Raw genomic sequence first — 24,220 nt, 5'->3', positions numbered from 1 at the left:
AAAGCATTGAGCCGGCGTAATTTAGGGAGTATTTGCAACGTGATTCTGAGCATGCGCACGCATGCAGCGTTCGTTCGGCCCCTCATTTACATGGGGTCATGGCTCATTGTAATACAACACGCCCACTGCCTTGATAATTTGAATTAGGCGGGCTTACGCCGGCCCATTTACGCTACGCTGCTGTAACTTAGGGCGCAAGTTCTTTCTGAATACGGTACTCGCCTCTCTAAGTTACGGCGGCATAGCGCATATGAGATGCGCTACGCCCGCCTAAAAATACGCCAGTCTTTCTGAATCTGGCCCATCATGCGCCATATTGCATTACACTTACCTTTTTTTTTTCAGCAGATCATTGTAATGTTTTTTTAACAGATGATTGGGATGGGAGAAAGACCACTTTAAAGCACAACTATTTGAAACTTAGGTCTAGCAGACATAGAAAGAGAAGAGTTACATACTGTTGATGACGACTCATTAATTAATTGATTTCCTGATACAATCTCAGGGTTACCCATTTCTGTGGCTGATTTCAAATTAAGGAAAGCATGCAAAATCAGACAAGAAAATCTACATCTGCTCACCTTTTAGCTCGGTCCCAACAGGAAGGAGAAACCCTCCTCACTTTAGTTTTATTAGCCATATGAAATCACAAAGCATACATTGATTGGTTCACATCATACAGATACACCCAATAATCCTCCTCCCCTGTGGGGCTTGCCCCCTGCATGAAGCTTCTCATTGGTCAGTTCATATAGGGGTCTTTCCTATTCCATGTTCTTCTTGAAAATCCACGTGTCATAAAAAAGTTCTCTCAGTAAGCAGACAAGGGGGAGGGGTAACTTTCTCTTCCATACAGAGCAAGGAACGAGAACGGGGTTTTGGAATCTAGGAATGCAGTGGGGGGGATGAGCCGAACACACATTTGAAAGATGAGAAGCAGAAAGAGAAAATGGAGACTGAACTTTTTCCCTTATCCCTTTTGTATATCCATCCAAGTTGAAATATACTTTAAAAACATATCTGACAAATCTTATCAAGGAAAATAAGCAGTATTGATCATTCTCATACATACATATGCATATATAAAAAGAAATATAAAAAAACAACAATATAGAAACAATATGAAAATATAAAAGACATTAAAACATTTTAGTGATTCTAATAAAAGAATTCAAAATATAAATTTTATCCAGATCCATCACACTGTATCCCCCACTTCTCCACACTGCTAGACTGGTCCCTGCAGCTTCTTCTCCCCCATGCTCCAGCGGTCTATGGTCTTGATATCATAAAGACTGATGCAGGATCTATAGCCCTGCAACATGATGACGCTGAGGAACAATCCATCACTGGAGTGACGGCTGCCAGGAAATCGGAGGATAGAATAAATGAGCAGTTTACCCTTGGATTGTAGACACTACCCCACTGCAAAGGAGAGTTTTCAGATTTCCTGGAGTGTTACTAAACCCACAACAGTAAAATCAGTCTGTATATGCAGTAAATCATGCTTGTTATATTCACTGTGGAATCGAAGGGGTTAATCCTGTGCATTGTGTAAAACATCTGTTTGATCCTCTTCTTCTTCCACAGTCCTCAATCCATCTCCTGATCAGGGCCATCTTTTCCATTGGGCACGCTGGGCAGTTGCCCGGGGGCCCCGCTTGCCTGAGGGGCCCCACCGGCTGCCCAGCAACCCCAGTAATAAATTGTGGAGAGTGACGGGTTAGAACTGCCCATGCCCAGTTTGCAGAAATCACAGAGAAGATCCGGTCCTCCACGAGTGCGGGGGGTTGCTGATGTAAGGGGGGAGTGAATGCAAAAATGTAAGGGGGCACTGATATAAAGGTTCCCCCTCCTATATTAGTGACCCCCCCTTACCTTAGTGTATTTACTCTATGGAAGGTGGTCTCTGGTCACCAGAGTGCCCCCCACATCAGAGTTCCCTTTTACATCAGAGTCTGCAGGATTCCCCCTTACAATGCAAGGGGGAACTCAGTCTGCGGACCCTGATGTAAGTGGGAAAGAGAAAGCAGTGGACTCTGATATAAGGTGGTCTCTGGTCACCAGAGCCCCCCTCCACATCAGAGTTCCCCCCTTAGATCATGATCTGCAGCGTTCCCCTTTACATAAGAGTTCCCTTTCATGGTAAGGGGGAACCCTGCAGACTCTGATGTAAGAGGAAACTGTGCTGGCTGGGTTATAGTAACCTGACCTTCATGTCAATGAAGACATTTTTATTTTTACTTTTGTTTAACTTAAGTTGTTTAACTTTTGTTTAACTTAAAACACATTGCTAATAGCACTAGCTATATGTTTATAGTTTAAATACTGACATTTGCATTGTTCGGCACTGAAAACTGTAATTTTAGATACTTTTTTTGCAGTGGCAGTAAAAAATGTGGTTCTGCCAGTAAATTTTATGATTTTTGTCAGTAAATTCTTGTGCGTGATTGTGTAGACAGGGCCCCAGTGCACTGTATTGCCCGGGGGCCTATAATGCTCTTAAGATGACACTGCTCCTGATGGTAAAGAGGCTTGGAGGCACTCTGCACATGCTCAGTCTAGTGTGTATTGCCAGAGAGTTTTTTTTTCCTTAGGAGGGTGCATGTGATCAGCACAGGACCAATCAGCACTGTTCAGACAGAGGGTCAGGAGTGATGCAGCCTCATAGGAAGTCAGGGGAGAATGAAAACTCCTCCCACATGGATTAACCAGTGCTCGGGTAACACTGATAGAAGTCACAAGACTGCTATATATTGCTGATGAGAAAAGTTATTTAGCAGTTTATATTTACTAAAATAATTGCATTTCCATGTTCTGTGTACTGTGGGAGACCAGATATAGTGAATGCAGGGTCCTTGGTTTAGTAACACTTTAAGTACCAATAGTGTTATACTGCACTAAACCATTTATTCAACTTGTAATTTATTGTATTTGATATTAAAAAAAGCAAGAATGAAGGAAAAGTAGGAGAGAAAAAAACACTTGTGGGCTTAAACAGTAGTTTTTTTACATATTGGTTCTTCATTGTTGTAACTTGAGCCCGGAAGGGGTTTGCCTTTGCCTACATACCTTGTGGTGAAAGATGTCCCTGTTTGTCATTTCTGCGACCTGGTTCCATTTTGCTGCAGGTTCATCCCCACCATCGGGGCCCTGGTGATGAAGCAGGCTGTAGCTTAGACTCCGCTTCCTTGGGAACCCTAAGTTGACCATCTACAAGGGCTCATAGCCATAGGAACCTGACAGGTTTAGTTCCATTTTAATGTTGGAATGAATACCTTAAGCGCATTGGTGTATACAGTGTCAGACATTTATTTTTATTATTTATTTTATTTATAACTTTTTTAAATTGTATTACTCTTTTTACAATAATTTAATCATTTTTAGGAGCCTCATTGGGGGGCATTGGTGAAATACCAGGTGTCAAAACAGACCCCTGATGTCTCACTTCTGAGACGCAGAAAGGGACTGAGGACAGAGATTCCCCAGTCCCTTTCTTTGCAGCCAAGCAGCAGGGGGATGAGCTCAGCACAGCATGATTAGGGTGTGCCCAGGCACACCTGGCACACCCTGTGCGCACGCCTATGCTTAAGTGCTAATACCGCCTGGGGAAAGCATTGTTGCTCCAAAATGGTACCTGTTCCCAGACGTGTCTGTGAAGATTCTCATTGTCAGGGTCCAGGTCATAGCTAGTAGTAGTTAGTCACCTTCAAATGGACTTCTTCTGTAGACATTTCTCCACTTATCCAAGTAGCTTCTTCAGCTGTAATAAATGTCAGGTACATGTCCTGGGGGTCATGGCCTTTAACGCCATCTGTCACCTACATGTAATGCTGTTTGAGCATCACTACCACTGTAATTTGACAACAATTCACGCCTTCAGCTGTGTAACTCAATTGACATCTATCTCAGACTTTGGGGCACCATGGTGACTGGATTATGTAATTAGAACAAGGAGTTCACAAGTTCTCACACCTTCCATCATATCCTTAGACAATTAACATCTGCCTTGACACACTCTTTAAAGATTGGATCAAAGAGACCCTGTCACCAACTTGGAAAACCACAAAAAAACAGTATTCTAAAGTCTTACTTGCAGCGTGTTTCCTTAAAAAAAAAAAACATTTTTTATTCACTTGTAATGGAATGTCGAATTCCTCTCTGTGCTTGCCCAGCCCTTGCCCTTACCTCCTTATGTAGCATTACCCCCATTGGAGCTACTGGATTTTTGGGCGGCGTGTTACCTTGTGGCTCCTCCGAATTCTCTAGGGGCGAGTGATGCGTATGTGCATAAACAGAAGTAAAGGAATGTCCACGACAGGTGCTCTTTTGCTGTGCTCTTTATTACCCAGCCGGGTAAAAAAAAAAACTTGTGGTGAGGAAAGTAAAGTTGAAAGGAGGAAGGATAGCAGATTCAGGCGTAATGATAGGAAACAGTCCTGCTCCCAAACGTAACACTTCTCTGCGCCACTCCCGCCAGAGTGGGTTCAGTGTACCCGGACAGGTCTCTCTCACTAACCTGGCAGCCAGAGTATCACTCGGACAATTGTAGGATAAAGTCTCTGCCAAAGACCCTCCTTAGTGAACTTGAACTTAGGAGAAAGTCTCTGCCACAGACCCCTCTCAAAGAGCCTCAGAAGATACTTCTGCAACAGGTCTCCTCTCGGTAGAATTATTGGAGATGTGCCTCCTTGGTTGAGTTACGTCTGGATCTCCTTCAACTTGTCGCCCAGGTACCGACTGACAGGTGATCAGTCCTGCAGTGTCCAGCTACCTGTGATCCCCGGTAGTTTCATCCAAGCCCTATTGGACTGCCAGCCTCTCAATGGCGCTCCTCAGACCGACTCCCCACCGAACAGCACACAGCTTGGGATCTTCAAAAAGGGGAACCCAGCAGCTCACTGGATCCCCATCGCTGGTTCAGATGCTCCGGGCCAGATGGTCCTGGAACCAGGAACACCGTGTGTCACGCATGCCCCAGCCAGGTAGGCCATATCGCCAATATCATGGCACCAATGATCTTTTTACTGTAGGTGAAGGTGGCAATCTGACATCACTGTAAGGGTTGCATTCTTCCCACTGACCACCAATGTAAAGACATTTTTCCTACTGACCCTCAATGGGCTAGTTTCAACTGGGGTTCCCTGATACCTGAAAACTATTTATTTAAGGCGTTCCTCTGGGGTAAAAGGGTTGAGAGAAGCTGCTATATGTTGTCACTTCGGTAATAGCGCGGAATATACTGAGTAACAAAGATCTTCATCATTAAGGAACAAATCCAGTTAAGTGTGACTATTATTTATAACTTTTTTTTAAGTTTTGTATAGAGTGGAGAGGGATTAGAACACCTGACAGTTTTTATTGCGGTCTGTGCTCTCTTTTTGTCCTATTTATCATAATCATTGAAAGTGAAAGTAAATCTCAAATCTTGGTTTGTCCCCAGAAAATTAATAGAGGGGAAATCTTCCAATGGGGACACTAGTTCTGGTGAGCTGGGGGGCCGCAACGGTATCCCTTAATTTGTAGGGATTTCCTCTCTCTTCTTGTGCTGGTTATAAGATAGGAAGTTAAGGTAAATCTCCCCAATGGGACACCTGGAAACTGAAAGGGGTTTTAACCCTCCCTTAAGCCTCATACACACGCTCGGTTTACTCGACAAGAACCAGCAAGAAAACTGCTGGCAGAGCTTTCTTGCCGAGTATACCGAGCGTGTGTACGAGGCTTTCAGGTTTCTCGTCAAGAAAACTGCCTAAAATCTCGACGAGAAAAAAAGAGAACCTGCTCACTATTTTCTTGTCGTGATTCTCGGCAGTGAAACCCGAGAGTGTGTATACTTACCTGTCGTCGTGGAAAACCGCGCATGCTCGAAATGACTTTGACTCATGCGCGGTAAGCTGCAGTAAGATGGCAGCGACGGCATCGAATGTGACGAGCACATGCTCATCGTACGCGTTGACGTCACCACGTTCTTGCCATTCAAAAGAACCGCGGTTCCTTTGAATGGAGTGTCTGTACACTCTGGCGGCAAGAGATTCTTGCCAAGAATCTCGTCAGGAAAAACAAAGTTTTTTTCCTGACGAGATTCTGGCCCATGTGTACAGGGCTTCACTCTATCCAACAAAATAAAATAAGTTTTGCCTATAGTTTAACAGATACAGAGTTTGTAAAGAGTGTAGAGAAAAACAGCTATGCTTCTCCCACAGACGATAGATATGGTCTGTAATTGCATTGACAAATTTAATTTGATAAAAATTGGCTGTAAAAAAAAGGAGGAATGCGAAATCAAAAATTGCCAGTGTAACCTTAGCCTACCTCTTTTATCGTCCAAAATGTCTTCATAAATGATCCCTGTCCTGCATGTAGAAGAGCCACCATTATAAGTTCAGGTTACACAGCATGGTGAGTGAACAGCTCTCAGGTGGTATAAAGTCCCCTTTTCTGGATTCCTCTCTTAGTTTTAAATGATATTATGTAGGTGAAATCAATGACACGCAACACGGATCACCTGCAAGCCCCCAGCAGCACGGTTACATAACTGACACAGAACAGCAGGTGTTTCTTATTTACAGTGTAAAGAATTCACAGTAACTTCAAAACCTCCATTAACTGTCAAATTCAAATAGTGAGAATAGTAGACATGTGCACACTGAAATATTTTGTTTCGGAATTTCGGTTTCGTCCGAAAAATAAATTGGATTTAGTTACTCCCGAAATGTGTTTTTATTTATTTTGTTTTGTTAAAAAATGCATTCGTATGAAAATCCAAATCGATTAAGGTCGAATCTGTCAACTGAAGGCTTAGGCCTCGTACACACGACCGAGTTTCTCGGCAAAAACCAGCAAGAAACTTGCTGTGATTTTTTTTTTGCAGAGGAAACCGGTCGTGTGTACATTTTTCGACGAGGAAACTGTCGAGGATCCCGTCGAGCCAAAAAGAGAGCATGTCTTCTTTTTCCTCGACGGGAATGGAGAAACTTGCCTTGTCGAGTTCATCGACAGCCTAACAAGGAACTCGACGAGGAAAACGATGTGTTTCGCCCGTCGAGTTCCTCGGTCGTGTGTACGAGGCTTCATGGTGTCCAGGGGAGGGCTGGCAGGGGGGGCAGGGTGGCAATCTCCCCCCGGGCTGGTGACACTATGCACAGCCCCCGGCCGCCACTACCAAATGCTGTTTTTGCAGAGCAGGAATATGCCTGCTGTGTCAGCTCCGAGGTAGATGGCTGCTGAGCTATGTGTCGTCTCACACATAGCTCAGCCTCAGTGCACACCAGTGACTATTTACACAATAGTCCACAGCATGCACCCTTAAATCAAGTTTCCCAGAACACCCCTTACATGAGATATGATGTATATGGGGTCTCTGTGCGGACTCTGATGTAAGGGGGGCCTCTGTGCGGACTCTGATGTGATCTTGTGATCCTGAAAAATCTTAGGCCCCGTACACACGACCAAACATGTATGCTGAAACTGGTCCGCGGGCCAGTTTCAGCATACATGTTCGGTCGTGTGTGGGCACGAGCGGGCCGAATTCCAGCAAACATTTGCCCGCCGGGCCTTTTCCCAGCGGGCAAATATTTCTGGACGTGTTTTAAAACCGTCCGCTGGAATCCTGCCCGCTCGGACATGTACGGTCGTCAGTACAGACCTACCGTACATGTCCGAGCGCCCGCCGTCCCTCGCATGCGTCGAATGACTTTGACGCATGCGTGGAAGCCTTTAAATGGCAGGCCCGCCCACGTCGCCGCGTCATCGTCGCGGCGACGACGCGGACACGCCCCGCGTATTGTTTACGCGCGGACTTCTGTACGATGGTTAGTACAACCATCGTACAGAAGCCCTCTGGCAGGCATGTACGGTGAAAACGGTCCGACGGACCGGTTTCACCGTACATGTTTGCTCGTGTGTACCGGGCCTTAGACTGTTTTCCTCGATCCATCACTTTTCCACGCTCTATGGGCCACTTGATGGTGTCTGTCGGATGTTCTCAGAAGATTTGACGAAGCAGCTAAACTGTACGACGCCGCAATCGTACATTTCCGGTCAAATGCTCCACCCATAGGCTATAGTAGAATTCTAATGTTGTACGACTAGTAATAATTATAATTATTATTACTAGTCAAACAACATTAGAATTCTACTATAGCCTATGGGTGGGGCATTTGACCGTATTGTAAAGCGCTGCGTAAACTGTTGGTGCTAAACAAATCCTGTTTATTATTATTAATAATAATAATAAATGTCCGCTCGCGGCGATCGTATGTTTTTACCTGCTTTGTTGAATCTTCATGTCGAACGGTATTACTGCAGGTTCGATAGACACAGATCGCTATTGTCACCGTCATGTCAAATCTTCTATCTATCTATATTGAACTGTTGTCACGACGATATGAAAAAATAATAGATACGAAAAAAAAATATATTTTGGATTTTTCGGATTTTGGATTCTGCACGTTCGTTATCCCGTTAAAACGCACGCGAAAATCCCTGAAATTCGGGCGAAAATGCATTCGGACAATGATAGCGAATACACAGCTTCATAAAATCATTTAAAATGTATTTCCATGTTTGTACTCAAATTTGAGAAACCCCCCACTATATGTGTTTTTGTTCACATTCACACAGCCAGGAGCACTGGCAGGGGACCCAGGAAGAAGAAGATCGGGGCTGCTCTATGAAAAACCATTGCACAGAGCAGGTAAGTATGACATGTTTGTTATTTAAAAGAAAAAAAAATCTGCCTTTAACCACTTGCCTACTGGGCACTTTTACCCCCTTCCTGCCCAGGCCCAGGCAAATTTTAAGCTTTCAGCGCTATCACACTTTGAATGACAATTGCACGGTCATATAACGCTGTACCCATTAAAAATGTTATAATTTTTTTTTCACACAAATAGATATTTCTTTTGGTGATATTTAATCCCTGCTGGTTTTTTTTTTGCTAAACAAACAATAAAAGAGTGAAAATTTTGGAGAAAAAAAACACAAATATTTTTCATAGTTTGTTATAAAATTTTGCAAACAGGTAATTTTTCTCCTTCAATGATGTACGCTGATGAGGTGGCACTGATAGGCTGCACTGATGAAGTGGCACTGATAGGTGGCTCTGATGGACATTGATTAGGTGGCACTGATCAGGAGGCACTGATGAGGCTGCACTAATGGATGGCACAAATATACATTGATAGGTGGCACTGATGGGCACTGATAGGCAGCACTGAAGGGCACTGAGAGGTGGCACTGATAGGCGGGACTGATAGACAGCACTGATGAGCATTGATTGGCAGCACTTATGGTCACTGATAGGTGGCACTGGTAGGCACTGATCAGCAGTACTGATGAGCACTGATAGGTGGTACTGGTGGGCACTTATTAGCAGCACTGGTTGGCAATTTGAGGACTGATGTCCCTTTAACACAGTGTCTCTCAACCTTTCTAGTGCCGTTACCCCCTTGGTAAAATGTCCCAAGTTGTGGGGAGCCCTCAGGCCGCGTACACACGGTCGGACAAAACCAATGAGAATGGACAGAGGTTCAGTTTCATCGGTCCAAACCGACCGTGTGTATAGCCCATCGGTCTGTTGTCCTTCGGTCCAAAATTTTAAAACATGCTTTAAAATCGAACCGATGGCCCGCTGCCCGATCGGTCCAAACCGATGGTTAGCACAGAAAGCATCGGTTCAAAACCCGCGCATGCTCAGAATCAAGTCGACGCATGCTTGGAAGCATTGAACTTCGTTTTATTCAGCACGTCGTGTGTTTGACGTCACCGCGTTCTGACCCAATCGGTTTTTGGAACGATGGTGTGTACGCACATCAGACCATCAGGCCACTTCAGCGGTAAACCGATGAAAATGGCCCGTCGGACCATTCTCATCGGTTTGGAACGACCGTGTGTACGTGGCCTCACAGTAAAATTATTTTTGTAGCATGGCAAAACAAGTAATTTGCGCCCCTCACCCACGGACATTTAGCGTTCCCTGAGTCCCTTCCACTTGTATAGTATTAAAAGCCCTTATGGTACATTTAGGATGTATCACTCCTTCTCTTTGTTTTCTTTTCTTTCCCTTTTATCTCTCTCTATCCTTATTTCTTGTTTTTTTTTCCCCCATCCCTCTCTCTAGCCATTGTTCTTGTTCTTTGTCTTATTCTCTCGCTCCATTTTTTCTTTGTTCCTCCCCCTCTTTTCCTTCTCTTACTTCTTGGGGGGGTTTGGGGGTGGAAGGATGGGATGAGTGGCAGTGCTGCTGGGGAGTTGGGATGAGTGCCAATACTGGGGGGATTTCTGATCAGCCAAATTAGGCGCTCTTGATCAAGGTCATCTACTGATTGGCGCACTGTAGTGGGGACTTTTTTTTGCAACTATAATTACAGGTAGTATGGTAACTCGCTGTGTTTCCGGCTTCACTGTGTCTCCAACTTTGTGGCGTCTCGTAGCAGTGACACCTATGCCGAAATCAGGAGATAGGGTCTCCTCCATCCCCTCCCACTTCACATTCCTCACCAGTCAGCTGACCTCTAGTCTCTGCCCCCCAGCTATTCTGTGAACTGAATGGGCGGCTGCGAAGAGGCTGAGTGGGCAGTCGCAGGCTCCAGGAACAGCCCAGCTGGTAGAGTGGTGTGGGGGCGTCAAAAACAGCCCAGGATTCGGTGACCCCCAGAAAATCATCATTCGACCCCTGAGTGGGTCCCGACCCCAGGTTGAGAACCACTGCTTTAACAGAAGCCGGCTATTGGCTTTCCCCTTTTGAAAATGGTATAGCAATTAGCTTATACATTATTTCTTTTTTAAACATAAACAAAAAAAGTGAAAAATGTATATACAACTGAGGTGTATTTGCATTTAATTGAAGCTTCATTTAGCGAAAATATACCGGTAATTTAGATAATTTTTTGCCTTTTTATTAATTTTTTTGTTAATAAAAGTGACATTTTCTTTTGATCATTAAGCAGTTTTACAGTTCAAAAGCTGCTTCAACCAATATAATGTACATTTCCCATCTTGTCTGGCTTATATTAATTTGCTGTATATAAACCTATATTATATGATAATATATTACTGTATATTTTTATTTCTGAAAAAAAAAAAAAAACAACTTTCATTTACCTTCCAATATTCTCTCTCTTCGGCAGCGGGTCACATGACCAATACCCCCCACAGGTCTAATCAATCTATAGCCTGTTGATGGATCCCAGATTAAAGAGACACATTCCACCTGACCCACAAACCTCTTCCTTCCGCCACAAGCTCCTGCCACTCCTCCTTCCGTCATGCCACAAGTAACAGGCTCTCCTTATGACAGCCAACTTTAATCTTTAATTCGCTGCTGTCACAATTTGTTACCATTGAAAGCTCCAGACCGGCGACCGCATCTCTACAACCTACTTTTTGTAAGGAAAGTATACAGAAATGCAGAGTGGTCCAACCATACCCAGCCTATTACGCTCCTGTTTTAAGCAACATATTTATTTAGAAAACCTAATGCTCTTTTATTGTACAGCAGTTGATCACTTGCCCACCCACCTCATTGTAAATGTAAAGATCTGCAGGCAAAGATTCTATTTAGTGTATCACACAGGGATCTATTTGTTTATTTTTTGCATTCACATGGAAAAAATACATTATCATGCAATAAAGTCATCTGGAAGTAAAGAATTGCAATATAAATAAAAACTTTATGGAAATTATAGTATTTTCTATTATTTTCTAAAAATAAACATGTAAAAGTTTGACTTGTTATAAATGATCTTATCAGTGTGAGTAAAAGATGAATTCCAGGTATGGGCTGTTTTGCATATTTAACCACTCTATCCCTAGGCCAATTCTAACATTTCTCACATACATGTAAAAATCTGCATTTTTTTTTTTTGCTAGAAAATTATTTAGAATCCCAAAACATGATATCTTCTTAAAACCAGAGCACCCGGAGATTAAAATGTTGGTTCTTGTATGATATTTGTGTAATTTTTAAAACACAAATTTTTGGGAAAAAATACACTACTAGAATTTAATGCACGCAAACACAATAAAATACACAATTTTGGTAAATATAAAAGATGATGTTACACCAAGAAAATAGATACCAAACATTATATGCTTTAAAATTGCATTGCACTTTGATAAACTACGGTACTTAAAAATCTCCGTAGATGACACTTTAAGGGCTCATATACACTAGTGTTTCTAAAACAGAAAATTCTCTATCAAATACTTACCATAATTTTCCTTTCCTGGTGGACTCCATGGCAGCCTACATATGGGTTAAGCCCCATCTCCAATCCTACCCTGTAGGACCCCACTCCCACAAATCTTTGCTCCGAGCCAGATGCCATGTTCTAAAACTAGCTTACTTAAGAAACTGGGAGGGAACTCCTGCTGCCATGGAGTCCATCAGGAAAGGAAAATTATGGTAGGTAAATGATAGGGAATTTTCAGATTTCCTGACAAACTCTATGGCAGCCTACGTGTGGGAAATAACTCACCGCACACACCCGAGTGGGCAAATTGCTGAATAAACAAATATTTTATTAACACCGTCAACCGACAGCACTTGTAAGCAAAAATGAACAGAAGATAAAGCAGCTGGTTCCACATAGTAATGGGACATAAATGTGTTGATCGAAGACCAAGAGGCAGCTTTGCAGATCACTTTGGGAGCGACGTGTTGCGAGGCCGCCCATGATGTTGACACTTCTAGTTGAATGCGCCATTACCACTTCCGGAGGCACAAGGCCTTTGCTTTATAGCCCATTAAATAGACTGGACAATCCAGGCAGCAATGGATCTGATCGAGGCACGCAGCCCCCTGTTCTCACCGTGGAAGAGGACGAAGAGATACTCGGACTGTCTAAAGGGAGCCGTGACGAGACTAAACTAAGACGAGGGGGGAATAGATGCCTTGGCCTCGTTTGTGGTCTGGAACGGGAATAGCAGCCCCTTGTTTTATCAGAGAGTCCACGTAGGTCAACAGGATCTGTCGTTTTTCTTCTGAGGGCGGAATAGAAGTAGAGACGAACCTGAGCATGAGAGCACCGCTGAAGGTCCAGGCATGACCAGAGGATACTGTCCTGACGGTCCAAAAGTCCTGGATTTAAAAAGAACATGGGACTTCTCGATCACCCATGGAGCCACCCTTGGTGGGTTTTCTGAAAGAAGACTGCCTTGGCTTCCAGGATCTAGTAAATTTCACTTCCAGGCTTATAGCTACGTGCCTCTGGAACACTATCCGGATTTTGCCTCCTTGGAAAGGCTTGTCCCTGATTCTGGCAGGGCCGGTCCTGTGGGAAGTTCCCCGACTTAACCCCCGTGGCCCAAGCTATGGCGATATCCAATTTGTTGCCGAAGAGGGAGGAACCCTCAAAGGGAATTCGGCACCATGCTTGTTTTGAAGCTATGTCGGCCGGCCACAGAGCACGCTTTGCCGTGACAGCCGCAAGCATAACCCGGGCCATCAGGCAGATGACATTAATGGAGTCCTCCCCCAGGAAGGTATATGCCAGGCTCAGCTCTTGAATGGACGAACTTTTGACCAAGTCTTCTGAGACACTACTGAGCAACTCATCTACTTGTCTGTCCAGATCTCCATGGCTTTGGACATTGTAGCTAAAGCCAGGGCAAGATTCGATTGAGGCCGGAGTCCATCCATCTGTCCAGGGCGTCTTTAAAGGACCGTGTCTTCCACATGTTTGACCAACCTCATCATGGCTGTATCCACCAGGGGCGCCGATTCCAGATGCCTAACCTCTTCCTCCTTGAAGGGATAAACCTTTGGAATTTTAGGGAGAATGGTGTTCTTCTTCTACACTTTGCTCCATTCATCTGTAATTACACCCAGCTCGCTAAGAAAGGGAAAGTTCAGGCGCTCCTTGCTTAGTTATTTAAAGAACTTCCTTTGCTTCGAAGGGGAGACCACTGGCTTTTCCCAATTTAAGACTTCCTTTATTGCCCTTACCAGAGGGGACAGTGAAATCGAAAGCCACACAGGTATCTTCTACCTCTGAGTCGCAATGCGAAAGGATGGCAGATTGGCGACTTGTCTGGGAGGAATGCCGTGGCTCCTGAGCCTGTATCTCCCTTGCTGGTGAACAAGAAGCTCTGCAGGAGATTCACGAGACTGACAGGATTTGATCTCCTTCAGGGAATCCTTAACAACCCCCTTGACAAGGGACCCCAAGTGCTGGTCCATACGTCCTCTAGCAGGGGTCACAGAGGAATCTGCCCACTGGAACCTGGGACCTACAACCTCAGCAGGCACTTTCAGCCGAACAGCTGGAGCGAGCCACGGGAGGGTGGGTCGAGTCTCTACTGTGGTGCCTTGATCCAGAAGGTGAGCCATGGTGGCCAGATCTGGAAGAGGTGTGGCGGCGATGAGACTCAGACGATCCACTTCCCTTGCATGTGCGTTGAGGATTAGACCTAGAAGGGCTAAGAAAAGGAGAGAGAAAGAGACACAGACAAGAAAATGTAGGGGAAGACAAGGTACACTGACTGCCATCTCCCCCCCCCTGCAGGTAATACCCATACCTGCTGGGAAAGGGCTGGCCACAAGCGGTAAAAAGTCCGTGGTCCCGGAGGACTCCATCAGGGACTGCAAGACAACATCAGGTCAGCACAGAGACAGACAGCATGCAGGGGAGAAGGGACAACACCCTACATTGAGTCAGAAGGCTGAGGCCTGGAGAAGTTGCCACACAAGCATTCCCAAGGCTTGCAGGCTCTTTCCGTCTCTTGGCGCATCCATGACGTCACTGCAGCGCCGGGCCAACGTGCATGCGCGAACCAAGCCTCACACTCTGGGCAAATCTAACTCCCCAAGGGGTGTAGAGAATATAAGGGATATGTACCCATATTGCAGGGGTGGTTCCCTCATCCCCCGCCCCCTTTTTTTAAAATGTAGCGCCCCTTACTTTTCAGTATGGGCGCTACGCTAGAGTAAGTTGGAATGGGTTTATGGAAATTTAAGCTGTTGCCAATTTTTCAGAATTTGTCCTGTGGGTCAGTCTGCGCTCCGGGGGGTGCGTTATCACCCCCGGGCTAGAGGGGTTCTGACAGACCCACCTTCTCTCAGCAGCCAATCAGAGGAGTTCTTCCCTCGTTGGGCATGCTGGGAGGGGGATATATCTGGGCAACCGCCTTTTGGCGGTTCTGTTCTGTGCGGGGCCCGAGTTCCAGGTGCTGTACCCACCTTCAGGGTGCGCGCATCCATGGGCCCGCCACCGTGGCCTGCTTTACTGGGGTCACGCACCATGCAGAGCCTCATCCCAACCAAGAGAGGGGCCCCAGCGACTGGCTGGGTCCCAACCTTCTGCTGAGAGGATCCTAAGCCGGGAGCTGTGCGATGGGGGATTGGCTCGGGAGAAACTAGAATCAGAGGTTGTCCAGGAGGCCTAGACGAACCATCGGGGATCCGGTCACCACACTGTATGACAGGTATGCTTAAGCTGTCAGTGGGTGACACTATCTGAACTGACTGGGAGGATTCACTCAATCTAATTTCACAAATCTCAAATTGTCGAGCCTGTGGCAGAGGCCTGTTCCTCCCAGTGATTCTTAAGTGGCGCTCTGGCTGCCAGGCCTGTGATAGACGCCTGTCCGGGGGCACTTTACCCACCCTGATTATGGTGGCGACGAATTGTGTTACATTATTGCTGAGAGCAGGCTTGCTCTCTTTCATATCCAAGGCCTGATACTAAAGTTTCTCTACGCTCATCAACTTTTCTCTCTTGTGTGTCATGTTGATGTTGGCCATGTTAGGCCTTGGAATAAAGCATTGAAAACTCAATTGACGTCTGGACACTTGCTCTTTATTCACACTCACCGCTATTACCCCTAGACCAAGTCAAGAAGGTAACTTAAATAGGCTGATCCCAAACTAAACAGCGGCTCCTTCGGGGGTGAGCGCTACAAAAATATAATAATGCAGTTAAACAGCCTTAAGATTGTTACCTTTTTCACAATATAGTACTTTGTAAGTTCCAAAGTCTGTTGAATTATGTGGGCATAATTTGATGATAACATGTCTGCTTTATTGACGAGGGCACACCTAATGCTTTTTTTTGTTTATCTCCTCTTGCTAAGCCCCCCCCCCCAATAGGATTGGAACAATTAGTGTCTATTGTGTGATATATCACACAGGGTCCTACATAATTGCAGGAAAATTAGGGGTCTTCTGTGACACTCCCTTAAATGCCTTTGAATTGTTTTTGCAAAACAATTTTCTTCTATTTTTTTTCCTTCTCCCCCATTTTATATTTTTTCTCTCTGATCTTTTCTTGGGTCTCTTTCTACACTACATCAAGGCTTTAATGGTTGTAACACAACCAATACTTACATGTTGCTCCTACAATGTTAAGGGCCTAAATATAGCTATAAAAGAGGGCAAATTATTTACTAAATGCATAAACATAAAGTTAACATACTTCTTTTACAAGAAACCTATTTCCAAACAGATACCCAGTGGATCCATAGTACCAACCCTGACCAGAAGTCCAAGGGAGTTTCCATCACTGCCAATTGTTTTGATCAAATTGTTGACCCCCAAGGATTAATATATATATATGTTTTTGTAAAATTCTCCCTTTGGGGAATTCAATTTACATTGGCTAACATATACTTACCAAACGTTAATAAAATCCAAACTGTTATATGATATCGAAGGATAGCCATGTAAGCCATTGGCTCTTTCTTTGCACCCACAACAGACCTATCAGTGATCCCCTCTTTTTTCCTATTTCCTTTGATTTTGCTATTTTTTTTTTTTTTTTTGCTTTTTTCCTGCGTTTAGTGAATATATTATGAACAAAATGCATAAAGATGTGATCCTCCAAAAAAAAGCAGAATATATGATTAACTAAAATGAAATAAAAAACTCTTGACATATTTGAATATCAAAATAAGTACTTATTGCACATTAACGGAAGAATTAATACCCTTGACATACAAGGGATAAATAATAGTTTTTTATATACAGTATACCTACTATACTATGTATATTATAAAAGTGAATTTGTATTTTTAATTGAAAACTTTAATAAAATAAGACTTGAAACAAAAAAATTAAATACATTCCTAAAATTAAATATATATTATAAAAGAAAAAGAAAAAAAAAATCCTTGCACCAGCCCTGATTGCATTTGGTGATGTAAGGCTTGGATGCAGCTGCTCGGCCATGGAAACTCATTCCATGAAGCTTTCTATGCACTGTTGTGCTAATCTTAAAGTGGTTGTAAGGCTTGATTTTTTTTTAAAATAACAAACATGTCATACTTGCCTCCACTGTGCAGCTCGTTTTGCATAGTGTGGCCCTAATCCACGTCTTCTGTGGTCCTTAGGCGGCTGTCCGGCTCCTTCCCGCATCAGCTAACCCCCTCTGGGAAGCGCTTTCCCAAGGGGGTTAGCTTGCGGGCGCGCTCCCAAGTTCTGTATCCGGCGTCCATAAGCCGCCGACTACAGGACTCGGCCCCACCCCCCGGCTTTCGTGTCATTTGAGTTGATTGATAGCAGCGCAATCCAATGACTGCGCTGCTATCAATTTATCCAATGAAGAGCCGAGAACAGCCAAAAGGACTGGGCCAACATCAAGCGCGTTCTCAACGCGGAACTTTCGAGGACTCGGGTAAGTAAATGGGGGGGCTAAGGGGCCTGCAATTGCCGAATGTTTTTTCACCCTAATACATAGGATGCATTAGTGCCAGTTCACACTACAGTGACATGAAAGTCGGCACTTGAGGCAACTTCGAGGCAACTTCAAGGCAACTTCAAGTCGCCTTCAGGACAGGCAACTTTGCCAGTGGCCAATCAAACAATAATCAGCTCTGTGGGAGGGAGGGGTTTGCCTGAGAAAACTATTTTCTCTTTCTGTAAAGTTGCTTCAGTTAAGACAGTGATCCGACTTTGGAGGCGACTTCCATTGAAATCAATGGGTACAAGTCACCTTGAAGTAGAACAGGAACCTTTTCTGAAGTCGGAGCGACTTCAGTAGTGTACATTAAGACGGCTCTCATTCACTTTAATGTAATTTCTCATGTCGGGCAACATGGGGTGACACAAGTCGGATCCCAAGTCGCGGTAGTGTAAACAGGCACTTAACGTTAAAAAAACATGAACCTTTTCGACCCTTTTAAGGCCATACAAAGTTTGGAGATGTGTAGCTATTGACTCTGCAGGCAGTTCTGCGCACTGTGCGCTTCAGCATGCGCTGGCCCCGCTCTGTCATTTTACGTGGCCTACCACTTTGTGGCTGAGTTTCTGTTGTTCCCAGTTGCTTCCACTTTGTTATAAAAGCACTTGACTTGGAATATTTACTCCGTTGACTGTGGAATATTTATTAGCAAGAAAATTTCACGAATGGACTTCTTGCATAGGTGGCAACCTATCACAGTAGCACGCTTGAATGTACTGCGGTCCTGAGAGTGAGCCATTCTTTTACAAATGTTGGTAGAAGCAGTAAGTATGCCTAGGTGCTTGCTTTTATACACCCGTGGTCTTGGAGGTGACCTGAATCCAATGATTTGGAAAGGTTTCCCGATACTTTTGGCAATATAGTGTATACTGAAATACATATCGTGCGTAAATGCACCGCGATGCACATCAAGATGTGTTGATGTGCATTACATTTTGAGGCTCTTTAATTGATTTTAATAAAAAATGCATTAAGGGGAAAATGCATAGGTGTGGATCCAGGCTATGAGGCTCCATGTACCACTTGAACACTGGAAGGGCCTGATGAGAACCAAGTGCTCCCTTATGCCATGTGTGTGTCTGAGCTGCTATTGTTTTGTTCATCTGTAGACAAGGGGAGATTTCCATGGGTGTGAATGGAAATATGAGGCAACCTGCTTATTATACACCAGCTGCCAAATAAAAAGCAAAGTGCTTATTACATACCAGCTGGTACTCCACACATGAGAAATAACCCACAACACAGGTAGAGGTGAAGAATGACTTCAAGTTTAATTATAGATTCCTCTATTTTTATTGAGTGATATGCAACAGGTAAACTATCGGGGGCTAATACCTCCTTTGTTAGGCAACAAACAAAAGATGACAATAAAACTGTGCACCCGGCTTTCTCTCCGTGACTACAGGGACGTGGTAAAGGGTGGTCTATACTACATATGACCAGGGTGGCCCATCATTTAGCACAGAAGAATGCTGGCTGGCACATAATATGAATAACTAAAACATGGGGGGCAATGTCTGAATTGTAACTGAACAATCACTATGGACAAGAGAAGACCTAGTTGACCCTCAATGGTCATATAAAAAGATCAGACTAATCAGAAATAGGTTCCCAGGGAACAATGTGCGGAGAAGAAGTAGATTCCCTTGTTTATTAGTACATTATACTTAAAGCTGAAGTGTTAAATGCTTGTTTAGTCTTGTAGTTCAGGAATAAGGTATAATACAGTAATACCTTGGATTATGAGAATAATACGTTCCAGAAGAATGCTTGTAATCCAAAGCACTCGTATATCAAAGTACAATCGGGAAAGTGGTCTCACGAACCACTTCCTGATTGGTGGGGAGGAGATTTAGTGTAAAAATAGTGAATATTTATTTGATATTGTCACACAACTGGGTGGGATCAGGGCGCAGTGCTCTGTACCCCGAGCCCACCCTTTTCGAAGCCTATTAGAGCCTATTAGAGCCTCTGGGGCAGATCCACATACATACGCCGCGCCCGGCGCATATGTAAGATACGCTACGCCACTGTAACTTACTTGGCTTTGGTTTGAATCCTCAACGAATTTGCGCCGTAAGTTACGGCGGCGTAGTGTATCTCTCGCGGCGAAAGGGCACGGAATTTAAATTGGGCGGGTAGGGGGCGTGTTTCATTTAAATGAAGCGTGTCCCCGCGCCGAACGAACTGCGCATGCAGCGTCAGTAAAAACTCCCAGGGTGCATTGCTCCAAATGACGTCGCAAGGACGTCATTATTTTCAACGGGAACGTAAATGGCGACCAGCCCCATTCACGGACGACGTAAAATTAGACGCGGGAACGACGGCCATACTTAACATTGAGTACGCCACCATATAGCAGCTTTAACTATACGCCGGAAAAAGCCGAACGGAAACTACGTAAAAAAATGCGACGGCCGGTCGTACGTTCGTGGATAGTCGGAAATAGCTAATTTGCATACTCGATGCGGATTACGACGGGAACGCCACCTAGCAGAAGCCGAAAAAGTGCATCCAAGACCCGACGGCGTACGAAGACGTACGCCTGTCGGATCTAACAGAGATGCCGTCGTATCTTGTTTTGTGGATACCAAAACAAAGATACGACGCGCAAAATTTGAAATTACGCGGCGTATCAAGAGATACGCCGGCGTAATTTCTTTGAGGATCTGCCCCTCTGGCTCTAATCAGGTGCTTAAAAAAAACACACCCCTCTATTGGAATCCATAGTCCAGCGCCCTGTATGTAGATCAGGGGGCCAGATGCATCGATAGGGGGGCGGCGCCCGTACACCGCTAATGGACGGGCCACTACTGTAAGTATGAGTAAAGAAGCTTATAGGAAATTACAGAATTTTTGTTGGTAATGGGAAAAAGTGTGTGGCAGATGACTATATGGGGAAAAGCTGGCTCTTTGCCTCTGCCACCCGTAGGTGCAGACCAACTCTGCCAAATGGTAAATATGTCTTGGAGCAGGAGCATATCTACTATGTACAACATTTCAAAAGATTTTACATAATTTATTTATTACAGGTACTTTTATAGCACTTCAATTTATGCAGCTCTTTATATATATATCGTATAATCATATCAGTCCCTGCATCCAAGGAGCTTACAATCTAAGGTTCTTAGCGCACATTCATACATACACATTCTAGGGCCAATTTGGACAGGAGCGAATTAACCTACCAGCATGTCTTTAGAGTGTGGGAGGAAACCCACGCTGGCACAGGTTAAACATGCAAACTCCAGGTGGGTGCCATGAATGGGATTCAAACCAATGGACCTAGTGCTGCTAGGCAGAAGTGCTAGCCACTGTGCTGCTCATATATATAAATGACCCAATTTTTACTATGTGTGAAGAAGTAATTTCCAATAAAGCCATCATTTTTGAAGCACAAGAGTACAGTGGGACAGAATGGTAGTAGGTTGAAGTATGTACTCCCCCTTGCTCTAGTAATCAGCTCAGTGATCTCTCCTGTGATAATAATGGGAGGTAGCACTGTAGGTGCTGTTTTGATGCAGTGACATTGCCCCTGTGGGTTGTCAGTCCTAGCCACTCAGACCATGCAGCATCTCCTGTGAGCACACAGTACCAGGCTTGTGAAAACAAAGGCATATGCTAGTAATCAGCAAGGAACCCGATTGTTAAATTGTTCCCAGGTGTCACTTCCACCTTGACGTTAAAGTTTATCTCACCTTCAATCCTAGAAGAATGAGGAGTCTCTGACCGCACTGAAAGTGAAAAGGAGGGAGGGGGGTTTGACTTGTAACCCAGCAGTTTTTATTCAAAATTAATAGCCTTCCATAGGAAGTCCTAGGTGAGGTGTGATGTCTACCAGAAGCCTGCCTGATAGGAAACCATTCCAACATGATTCACCTATTCCATGCTGCTTTATTCCAGCCAGCTGAGAGCAATTCTATATCATTTAATAAAATACAGCATACTGAGGAGTGGCATGGAGTACTGATCATCCATGGGTCAATAAGATTTATGTGTTATGCAATCCCAAAAAATAGATCTTAAAATGCTAGTTGATTGTCTGTTTCTGTCTTCAATACTTTTAAGATCTAAACCCAATCACTAATATCTTGTATAAGCTGGAAGCACAGTGGGGTTTATTTAAATAGACTGTGCACTCTGCAAGTGCAGTTTCACAAATTTTTCCGTGAGCTTAGTAAATGTGGTAAAGCTCTGCTTATTTCCATCATCCAATCATGTGCAAGCAAACATTTTTTTTTTTATACTTTCCTTGCACCTGATTGGGTATTTTTACGAATAGAGCCCTAACCACACTGGGCCAGATTCAGATAGAGATACGACGGTGTATCTCCTGATACGCCGTTGTATCTCTGAGTTCCGTCGGTCGGATCTATGCGCCTGATTCATAGAATCAGGTTACGCATAGATCTCCCTAAGATCCGACAGGTGTAAGTGACTTACACTGTCGGATCTTAGGCTGCAATCTCACGCTGGCTGCTAGGTGGCGCTTCCGTTTGTATACGCGAGGAATATGCAAATTAGGAGTTACGCCGATTCAGAAACGAACGACCGTCCGGCGCTTTTTTTTACGTCGTTTGCGTTCGGCTTTTCCCGGCGTATAGTTACCCCTGCTATATGCGGCGTATCCCATGTTAAGTATGGCGGTCATTCCCGGATCTAATTTTGAATTTTTTATGTCGTTTGCGTAAGTCGTTCGCGAATACGGATGGACGTAATTTACGTTCACGTCGAAACCAATGACGTCCTAGCGACGTCATTTAGAGCAATGCAAGCTGGGAAATTTAGCGAACGGCGCATGCGCAGTTCGTTCAGCGCAGGGACGTGCCTGATTTAAATGTTACACACCCCCTAGCCGCGGAATTTGAATTCCGCCGGGGGATTTACGATACGCCACCGCAACTTTTGAGGCAAGTGCTTTCTGAATAAAGCACTTGCCTCAAAAACTTGCGCTGGCGTAACGTAAATCAGATAGGTTACGCGGATCTAAAGATCCGCTGACCTATCTGAATCTGGCCCACTGAAATTTACGAAGAAAAAAAAAGCAGCTGACAGTCGCTTCTCCACCTCTTCTCCTCCTCTCCCTCCTACGGCTGTCAGTTGCTTTATTAAAAGCTATAAAGGGAGATTGGTGCTTGTAACTGCCACCACCACCACACAGATCACCCCCAACTGACCCCTGTGCCCTCTTCCAGCTCCCGGTGTCCTCCTCTGGGTTCCGGGGTCCTCTGTGTGCTCCTTCGGCTCTCTGGGTTCTACTCCACCCCCCTCCCCCTTCCCAGATTTATCAGGATGTAGAGCGGAGAAGGGAGCCCGTAAATTTGTCATTTATCGGCTCCTTCCTTTTCTGAATGCACAGAGTCAGTGATCACTGACTCTGTGCATTCATAACTGAGCATCGTAAACAATGTTTACAATGCTTTCGTTTATGAATGAACAGGACCTCTGTCTCATGTCCATTCATCTTCAGTGCAGCTGAGGCTGCAGAGAAATAGACTGGAGAATCTGTGTCCTCAGTTCTCTTCCATGTCTCAAAAGGGAGATGTCAGGGGTCTATTTAGACCCCTGATATCTTACCAAAGCCACCCCCCAACATGGCTGATAAAAAATAATAATAACAATAGTAATAATAATATTTGAAGGTTAAATTTTAAAATAATAATACAAATAATAAAAGGAAGCACTGAAAAAAATATAACAAAAAATATAGAAATTGTAAAAAATAATAAAAAAATAAAATTAAAAAAAAATAAAATTTAAAATAAAAAATTACTGACACAATCCACACCTCATCAGTGCCCATCAGTGCCACCTACCAGTGTTGTATATTAGCGCCACTGTCACATGAAAAAAAAAAGTATTGTAATCGGTATCAGCGAGGAGTTGAAAAAAAGTATCGATACTTGTACCCCGTCTTTAAAAAGTGGTATGGGTGCAACCCTAGTGATAACTGTTTGCCAGTTGTCCTCCTGCATGGTCATTCTGTTACATATGCTCCTGGAAAAGACTACAGACAGCAATGTCCCCACATATCATGCAGGCATTTTGTATGGTTGTCAATAACAGGAAGCTGGTCCTGAGAAATGTAGTGCAGTTGATGCTGGAGCAAGTGCACATAGACAGAAAATGGCTGAAATAGGATAGAGATCAATAGCGCTGAGATGAAATATATATATATATATATATTTTAAACCATGGCACGTTGCTTATAAAACACAGTACTTTGCAAAACAAAATGGTCATCTAGTTAGAATTTAGATCATGGGTGTCCAGCCTGCGGCCCAAGACGGCTATGAATATGGCGCAACACGAAATCGTATACTTACTGAAAAATTATGATTTTTTTGAGGGGAATTTTTTTGTAAATATGCGTCTACAATGCGTTTACATTTAGCGAACACATGTGGCAAAAAAAATGTTGACAGTGTCTCTTTACTTGACTTTTATAAGTTTTATCTCCCCAAGGAAAAAAATCCCACACTTTATTTGTCATCAGTTTTCGGCAGCACCTGAGCAACTATTTTCAAGGATGAAGCATACAA

The sequence above is a fragment of the Rana temporaria genome, chromosome 1, assembly GCF_905171775.1.
Source record: "Rana temporaria chromosome 1, aRanTem1.1, whole genome shotgun sequence".
Taxonomy (NCBI): domain Eukaryota; kingdom Metazoa; phylum Chordata; class Amphibia; order Anura; family Ranidae; genus Rana; species Rana temporaria.
The sequence above is the reverse complement of the archived record's forward strand: the minus strand, read 5'-3'. Positions refer to the sequence as shown.